Below are 9970 nucleotides of genomic sequence, written 5' to 3'. Positions count from 1 at the left end.
CAACAACAACAATAATAATAATAATAATAATAATAATAATAATAATAATAATAATAATAATAATAATAATAATAATAATAATTATTATTATTATTATTATTATTATTATTATTATAAAAGTCAATGAACACAACTAGTATTTTGTAGTAGTATTTTCATGATATATAGGCCTATTATATGTTATGTGCTTGTATGCGAGCGCATGTCCTGCAATAACTGTTTGAGTACAGGTGTATTAATAAACACAGATAGGTCCCACGTCGCAACAGTGTAACGTGTGCAAATCATAGCCTTTGTGTTAATAAATAATAATAATTGTTTCGCGATTGGGGACTCCATGTATTCTCGTAATTATCTTTCCACTTTCAGAAACACGCTTTGTGTTTGAGGGCTTCGCTGCGGTGTTTCCAGCGTTAACTTGCCACGTGAGCCAGTTTTCAATATTCAGGGGTTAAGGAAATAAGCACGGCATAGTGATACAGGTTGCCTGTAATGCCACCGAGCAATGTTGTGCACTCTATTATCGCCAGACTAAAGTACTTATTCACATCACATTCCGTTGTCTTCTGACAGAGGCAGTTCTCCGACCGCACTACTGTACTGCACGTCTTAACAGCCGGGGAAATCTATTTTATCTTCCAACTTACCAGCTTCCAGGACTCCTATCACCGAGTTTTGTCAAAGATCCAGGGATGCTGTCACGGTTACTTCGTGGGGGGATTAGACAAAGGATCCGCTCGCATGTCTTTTTGACAGACTTCAGGCGTTCTTAGAGCGAGAAAGGCACCGCCAGACAGACAGTTGCAGTGACAGAGAGTGCTCCAGCCTTCGCTCAGAACAACTTTCTATGAGAGTAGCCTGCAGTAAGCTAGCATTGCTCCTACACGCTGCAAAGCAAATCCCCGCTCCGCAGTGGAAAAAGGCGCCGTTTCAAGAGGTACGTTTTTTAAATATATATATACATTTTTTACATGCCGTATTTATAGGGAGGTCTGAATCTACCAGATATTATTGGAGCGAAATGCTCAATATCCAACATTTGATGGACATTCCTAACAACTTTTCACAAACTTTTAGGCTGGTTCAGAATTTCACACGTGCACTGATTAAGATTAATTAACATACTAATAATCAGATATGCTCTTTATTTACTTATGTGGAGTATTATTTATTTGGGACTATACAGAAGAATGATTTTGCGTCAACGTGCACCTTATTGGTGTATTATTATCCGCGACAACTGATAACAAGCACGCCCAAGATTGCTGACACCAGGCACCACAAATCTGTCTAAAGGAACATTGGCAATATAACCGGTTGGTGTTTGATTAGTGACTAACCTACGTCGAATTGGGAATATGCTTTCACATTCGATGACAAAGGGGCGAGACATGCATTTGCCGTAACAGAACTTGTGGGATGCATTTCTGGGCGCTATGTAGTCCTCGGTCTGCCTCAGCGTCACTCTAGTGTCATGTATGCAGGCAATGCAACTCGGGAGTTTACCAAGACGTTCTGTGCAATTGAAAAGGTTAGGTTGTATTTGCATATTTACTTTGAGCATGTAATATTCCAATATTGACTGTTGACTATTTACCTGTTGATTTGATTTAATGTGCAGAATGAAAGGTACCATTGCCATTGTATATATTCTGTGGATACAGTCCGTATTTGAACAGTGAGGTTCAAATGCAGACTGTGTGGTAACTTAGATATCACAGCCCTTTTTACACTCCCCCATTTTTTTATCTGCATTTGAGAGGAGTCTGTTGCTGTCTCAACATGAGGACCAAAGAAGTCCATCAGAGACTCCATCAGCTGTTGGGGACATTGTTAATATGCAATAATGCTTGACCACTGTAGTGGCTGGATGAAGAATACTTTCAATTGTGAAGAATTTTTACTCTCAAATAGACAGAGACCACTCTCCATGATGTAGAGTAGGCATACATGTTTCAAAGACTGCCATAAATGGAAGACTACAGGAGCATAACCTCAGAGAGAACACTGCAAGATACAGACCACTGGTAAGCCACAAGAACAGCAGTTTAGAGTTTGCTAAAAATAAAAAAAACTACAGGGTTGTACAGCACTGCAGTCTTATAGACAGATGGGATAGGTATTAACCTATACTAAAGTGATTAAAAGAGGGAAGTGTGGAGGAAGAAAATAACTGCTCATGATCCAAAGCACTCCGCACCCATATTATCTGAATGTACCCTATGAAACATGGCAGAGGTAGTGTTATGGCTTGGTTCTGTATGGCTGCAAGTGGAACTGGCTCACGTCTTTATTAATGATTTGACTGCTGATCGCAGCAGCAGGATAAATTCTGAAGTGTACAGAAACATCTTATCTGCTCAGATCCAACAGGCTCATTGGAGAATAGGGAAATGTTGGGCAATGACCACAAACATTGTGCTAAAGCAACCAAGTGGCTACCACTGGTTAAGTCAAATACCTGACCTGAATCCAACTGATCATGCTTTTCACTTGCTGAAGACCAGACTGAAGACAAAATGCCCCAAAAACAAACAGGAAGTGAAAAGGGCTGCAGTACACGCCTGGCAGAGCATCACCAAGGAAGATATTCAGCACAGGTCATAGACTTTAGGCAGTCATTGAATGCAAACGATTTGCAATCACATACCCAATATGACGACTTAAAGATTATTGTCATTTGTCCAATTAATGTAATTTGGTCCCCAAAAATGGGGAAACTATGCATGAAAAGCGCTGCTATTCCTACATTAATCACCTGATATGGATGTAAGTACGGTCAAATTAAAGCTTTATAGCCTTATTCATGTGCAGTGTTTCTTTGCAAATCCTATGAGCTGAAGTATAGAGCTAAAGCAAGTATAGGTAAGGACTGCACTGTATATAAAGTATATGTGAAAGTTTACATTTTCATGTACAGTATGTCATGGTATATATCACACTAATAAATGAGCATGGCCTATGCCAAAATGTATTGTGACCTTGCGTGGCTATAAATGTCCTTTTTATTTTTTCAAAATTTTTTTCATTTAAAATCTTTTAGAATCATATTGGGATAAGTTCATGTTCCATGAATTTTACAGATTTATTGTCCACAAATCAGCAACCAATATTTGCCATACAGTAGTGAATATGAATATACATTTTATGTTCTTTCTTACAGTTTTATGGGCATCACTAGAAATCCACATACAGTGTAATAAGTAAAAGAAGACGTGATACACTTTATGTTACCTTTACCAAATACAGTTACAAAATATTTCAGAGCTATTGAAATAGTTGCAAAGTTGCAAACTTTGAAATAGTGACAGGATTTGAAGTACTTTATACACACGAAATGGATAAATGAGTCATGCTAGGTAATTATTTTTCAGAAGCTCTCTTGCCATACCCCTCACTTGAGGAAGTGTATCAGCCTAATGCTCTCCCATCCCACTCTAAACCATGAATATGAATCAGCTATAAAACGCTTCTGCAAACTTATCTCTGTTTGGCTGTGTTCTAAACTTTAATTCACAATCACAAGTGTTAAGTGGGCACCCGCCTAATGATATTCATGAGCATATTTTACTCTGAATGATTACCGAGATGCTCAATGTACTATATTTTACCAGTATGACTGAAAAAAGATCACACTTGGTGTAAACATATTAAACATAAAAAAGTACCACCCGTACTAGGGTACAGGGCACTGCACAAGAGCCTGAAAATCCTGCCCAATTCTTTCTAAGCCGATTTTCAACGCTGTGTTCATTTCTGATTTTCTTTCTCGTTTTCCATTGCCCCCCCCCCCCGACTGGTTCTTGGTCCCCCCTGTGCCACCTCATTTCAGAAATCCTGGAATCGCCCCATGCTTAGTAAGTGTTAAAGGTTTATCATTCATTCTGGCATTTTGTCTTCCGGGAGGCTTCTGAAGTTCATTATTATTATTTTAAACCAAAAAGGCAAATGATAATTGAGGATTAGTGCAGAATGCACATTCTATTTAGAAACATGATCCTCGGGGCTTGAGCAGATCTGGTCAAGTGTGGACTGTGGAGTATAAAAAAATGAATCGGATGAGGTTTGTGGGCCATTTCAGTATTCAATATACCTGTTATTTTAATTCTTTTGAACAGTTAGGAAGTGAAAATTCCCCATGTTTTCATTTGAAGGTTCAGATATTGATATTTCTATGAAAGGAGCAACAAAGAGGGCGCTGCTAGCCTCATTTTCTGTGATCGCCTTGTGGTCAAGGATTCACACAGTGAAATGTTCTGTGTTAATTTAACTCTCCCAGAGTACATATTGTCCAAATTGGACACTATTAGAGTTTAATTAACGCTGAACGTTTTACCCTGCAGTGATCCTGCAGAGGAAATGGATTATGTAACATACATATAACATATTGGTTAAGTAGCTTGTGGTAGGTTTTCGCAAATCTATGTCTCATGAGGGAACTAGCTAGAAAGGATTCCAGCTAGTTACTCACTGTCTATTCAGCTGTACAGCAAAAAGCAGGTATCTGACTAGCTGTAAGCATTACATTACATTATAAACAGTTTCAATTTCAATTTAAAACAAATCTCTGATTAGTAATCTTGTTTTTATTTTCTTCATCTAGGCAGGAATCACATACAGTAGTTCCCCCCCCAATGGTGCCTCAGAATCTCAGACATCCTCTTCCACACTGGCTCTTAGGTATAGTGACCTGCGGGAAGAGACAGAATCATGGCAATCTTATCCACAAACAGTGGATAATGAACAAAAAAAAGGTCCATGGTTAACAAGCAAAGCTGCAGCAAAATGTTTAGATTTCAATGTTAAGATATGCCATAAAAAAGGCCATAATGGAACTTTGGAGGTCTGTGTGTAGTCTGTGGCTATTTGAAGATGCCATTTGGCAGGAGAAGGCACTCTGATCATACAGTGTAATCAGGCTTTTTCAATCTGTATGCTAGTTCTGCTGGTGGTCATCAAGTGACCCCATCACTGCCTGAGGTTTTGACGGAAATTGAGAATTGGGTAGTGCAGGCATTGGTTGAACGTCCTGCTTCAAAATAGACTTCATTCCAACAAAGTAAATATAGGTAATAAGGGAAGGTCATGGCACGAATAATGGCCTTTGCGTGCGCGGTTACCGGTAGTCTTTATATAAAGTAAAAATGAACTAATAAGAGTTGAATTTTTTTGGGGAATGAGGCAGTGTGTGCCAGTAGTGAGTGATTGCACCATATTACTTTTGACAGGGCATTTCCCCCCTTTGGGATGGAATGTAAACTCTAGCCTTTAAAACATACAGTCCCAGTGGCATCGGTTGGGACTGATAGCTTAGACTGTATTTCAGCTCTGGCACCAGATTGCAGCCTGACACAAACCTCTTGGGAAGGGGGGGGTAAATGACAAGGCTTAAATATTTCCTCAGTAGAGTGACTGATGACTTTGGCAGTTTTGTGCGATTTCAGAGGGCACTTTACCTCTCTTAAGAAGATAAAGACATTTGCGTGATGGAAAACACCTGGCGTGGATATGGACAGCAGGAGGCAGGGAGGCAGAGGCTCTCCGGAAGCTTCTGCGATGGTTACAGTGAGCAGCCTCTGCCCAAATTCAATTTGAATAATAACGGATAATGCAAACAAAGGGACTGTTTTGAATGTGAAATGTATGCGTCAGGAAAAGTTACACAATTACATTTGTGTAATGTTATTACTATTACGTTTTTTTTGGAACTTTCTGCTTTCCTTTTTACTTTCTCTCCTAAGTGAGGTTCAGGGAAATAGCACTACATGGTATCCATAGTAAAGAAAGTGCCCTGATCACTGGCTGGCAGCGCAGATCAAAAATCCACAATAAAATATTACTGTAAATTACACAGTTATTTTTATAGATAAAAGTATGACAGTTTTATGTCATTTGATATGAGCTCTGTTATTCCATCTTATGTCATGTGTATGAAAGTGTTATGTCAGCCTTATGGCGAGGGGTTCAGGTTGTGTTACCCAAAAATGTATTTATGTGTTTCATGCATACCTTAAAACGTGCTATTTGCTATTATTGTTACCAACATACATTTACATATTACAGGACTCACTTTTTCAATGACAGAACTTAAGGCATGTGCAGTAAATAATTTGCGGTCCATGTTTTTTGTAGGATATTCTTCATTTTACGTAAAGTTTTAAAGGTACAATAGGTAAGATTTTTGTGTTAGATCATTGTTACAAGACCATTGTAAATCCCTTCCTATCATTGAAAAAGACTCACTGATATGTTGACTCACCCTCTGCCTGTGTTTATAGTCCTTAAATTCGGGTTTCAAAGTGTACATTTGTCGGGCCGTCAAATGTATCAAAACATTGTACAGCTGTACAACAATTAAAGCTCATTGGTTGAAAAATGCCACAGCCAATGGTGTAGGGCTTATTCTGATAATTGCTCTCCAGGCAAGCAAACACTGAAACTCTGTGTACTATTGCTTATTATCCAAGCAAATACTACATATCTAGTTATAAAATAATACCAGTTTGTTATCGGTAGCAACAAGTAAATTAGCTATAGTTCGCTTGAAGAATTTACAAATATCCACCTATGATAAAATGTAGGCATTTCGAACATAGTAGCGATTGCACAAGCGCTGTGCTTCAGGTGGATATTTGTACATTCAGGAAGCTAACTGGTAATCGCTAATTTGCTTGTTATAGCGAACTGGTATTGTTTTCTAAATAGATAATCAATAGTATACAGAGTTTCAGTAATCGCTTGTCTGGAGTGCAATTTGGGCAGATACACGTTCCTTTTGTCTCTTTATGTGTTCAATCATCCATAAACCTTTATTTCTCTCAAACTGTAAGTTGTAGTTGCATCGTTTGTGGTAGACTATCATATCTTAGTTATATAGCCGGCTAGTTATGCAGCCAAATAACTTGCTTGTCACAATATAGTTGGTCCACTAAAGTGAAAACTATAAACAGTGTTGTGTAGCACACCAAAGTCAAGATCTCATAAAGTCACCTGCTCGGCAAACATTTTCTTATTAGAACACTATGAAAAGACGGCAGGCGTTTGTCACTGTCAGCTTTCCAAAACAGTGCACGAGAACACTGAACTGTATAATAACGATTTATATTGTACAATATATTCATAGAAGCATAAACAGTGCTGGGTTTGAGGTTGCCTGTTGTTGCAATTCCTCTCTTGACCATTAGGAGTCCGAAATTACCTATTGCACCTTTAAGAAATGTGAATATTCAAATGATGGCCTTTTTTATGAAAGTATTACATTGCTGTTGTATTTTCTTTTGGGTGTTGAGAGAGGACTTTTTTAATCTCTTCATTGCTATAACAGCATTCTGTACGTAATGACACATTTCTAGTTACCTGAGGCTGGAGTAAGGAAATTAAAAATATTATGCTGATAGTCTAATAATCATACCTCCCGCAAGACATTAACAAATGTGCAAAATATCAAAGTGCACAGACATGACTACATTATTCTAAGTATGTATAATAAATAGTATTGTATGATATAAGCAGAATATTTATAGTCTGTAAGGGTTGACTGCTGGAAATAGTAGCTGCACAATAGTATCACATACATTTTTATATTATATAGTATGGTAATTTATGCATGTTACATTAATTATATTTAAACATGGAGTGAAGAAAATAGCTTAATGACAGACCGTGTGAGTCATAGATTTTTGATTTACTTCATCTTGGACGTTGTTTTCTTAAACATGAACACATTGGTATTTTTTATTTATATTTGGAAGTTAGGGTATGGTAACCTTTCCTGTGAGTCCTATGCGACATTCATGACCTGACAGAAAGATCTGGTGTAGTACTGTGCAGCCCGTGGTGTCCCATTGCCCCGGTACACAGTGTAATTTCCCTCAGGTGTGTATAGATGGCACGGCAGAGAGGCAGTTTGATTCAGAAATTCAAAATTATGGAGTAAAAAAGATTTAAATGAGAAGTTTTAACATTCTGTTTAAGCTTTTAAGGTGAACTTACTGTATAAGTAATGAACTCAAACACACTGGGGTCTAAACTGTGGATTGATGTGGTATTCATATTGCTGTACTGAGGCAGGTTGGATGCATTTATTAGAATTTTATTAAAACACTAATACACTTGCATATGAGCATTTTACATAATATAAGTCTAGCTACAGCATACTGATATACCGTATGTCAGACGCATAACAATAATGCTTACTGTTCAACCCATTATGATCGCTGTGTTTTACACATGCTACCTCCCACTGGAGAATGCGGGAAGATAAGAAATGAAAATAGTGTTGTTTTTGTACTTGTGAACTCACAATTTAGCTGTCTCCCTTCAAGCAGAAGAATAAAACGCCGTACAAATACGGTGCCCTGCAGTGCTTGGCCCCATAAACAGAATAAATGGTTTTTACATTGTTTTAAAAAGTACGCTTTTTATTGCTGATTCTAAAATAGCCCAGTAAACTGAGATTACATGTGTTCAGCAGCACGCCATTACACTAAACCAGTGCACATGTTGTGAATGGGATATTAATGTCGCAGAAGCTGAACTCAAACGGGGAAAATTATACCTGAGATTGTTTTCAAATCTGCATATAATTACATTTTAATAATTTCCCTGCTTTGGAAAGCAGTCCTTTATTTTTCAGCATCAACTTTCACAATCCCCATCAGCTGTGTGCCTATAACTTTGTTAGTTTCAAAGCTAAAGTGCATATTAATGTTTCTTTTTTTTCCCCCAGAGAGCAGTGCACGGAAAATGAAAGTGCATAATGACACTCATTTTGTATTTTGTGTCATTTTTCAGTACGACAAGAAATATTATATTTCTAAGCTCATCAAAGAAACAACATGTAATAAAATTGCTGAGTAATCACATAAGCACATGATAAATGTTTAACTATCTCTGCGAAAATGATATAATCTGTATTCTGTAGTGCAGCACTGTTACATCAGAGCATTAGTATGTGTCATTCTGAGACCTGCCATTGTTTGAGCATGCAGTAAGAGGTATGACCCAAACCTCTCTAGCAGTGTCATTAAACTGTGCCATGTTTGTCCATTTTGGAAAAGATCGTTTTATGTATTGATTACTGACTACTAAAACAATTGATACGAAAGGCTAACATAACACAGGAGACGGGCATATTGAAAGCCCTACCCTCACTCAATTAAACTTTTTATGTTATGAATCATTAGATAATGGAATATAATCAGTTTTGCAAATGCCTTTTCTAGTCAAAATATTCCAGTGAAATATATGTTTATGTTTCACATTCCTTTCAGGCTCCTATATTTGTGTGTGTGCCAGAAAACCTGCACTGTAGTTTTTCAAACTGTGGAGCCTCTTCTTCCCATACCTCTCTGAGAAATTCTCTCTGTCTAGAGCACACAATGAGATAAAATATACAGTTGATATCAAAGACTGTGAGAGAAGACTGGTTAGAATATCTGCGATTCCTCTTTTTCCATTCCTCCCTTAACCTTATCTGGGTGAAATAACCTTTCCCCAGAAAGCAGTGATAGGTAATCCCAGAGTATCTTTTCCCATCTTCTTTAAACCAGCCTTTATCAATATCTCTCGACCATGTTTGCCTCCTGCGATTGCCCATTTTTTTGACTCCTCGTTTTGTTCTTCGCACATTGGCAGTAAACTTTCAGCCACGGAAAGTCTGCTCCCGAAGTCATATGTCATTTATTTCTGCTCGTGTCCAATATCACTTCTGTAATGCACTTGGAAACTGGGAGAGCTCTTCTGTTTAACCATTTCTTACTTGATTTCACTTGATTTTAAAGTAAATTTAAAGTTATACTGACAATATGCTTAAATTCTTTTTTATTTTACTGTTATTGTAAAACTGGGAAACGTATAAAATGTTCAGTGTTTGTACGTGGGAAGTTCAAAAGTGGAATTGTATCTCAGATTCTTTGAAGACCCAGGAAATCTGAACCTGCAGGCATATATATTTTGAATCATTAATTCA

At 37.6% G+C, this 9970-nt stretch overlaps 1 long non-coding RNA gene across 1 annotated transcript in view; it reads left to right on the top strand.

Moving 5' to 3' along the window:
- The first annotated feature begins 572 nt into the window (after window positions 1-572).
- The window catches only part of LOC133135508 (uncharacterized), a 43170-nt gene continuing 33772 nt past the window's right edge, over window positions 573-9970 (top strand). Inside the window, exon 1 of the long non-coding RNA XR_009709403.1 lies at window positions 573-937. This is a non-coding gene — a long non-coding RNA (uncharacterized LOC133135508). The remainder of the gene's footprint in view (window positions 938-9970) is intronic.

This window comes from Conger conger, chromosome 8, assembly GCF_963514075.1.
Source record: "Conger conger chromosome 8, fConCon1.1, whole genome shotgun sequence".
NCBI classification, from domain to species: domain Eukaryota; kingdom Metazoa; phylum Chordata; class Actinopteri; order Anguilliformes; family Congridae; genus Conger; species Conger conger.
The sequence above is the reverse complement of the archived record's forward strand: the minus strand, read 5'-3'. Positions and strand labels throughout refer to the sequence as shown.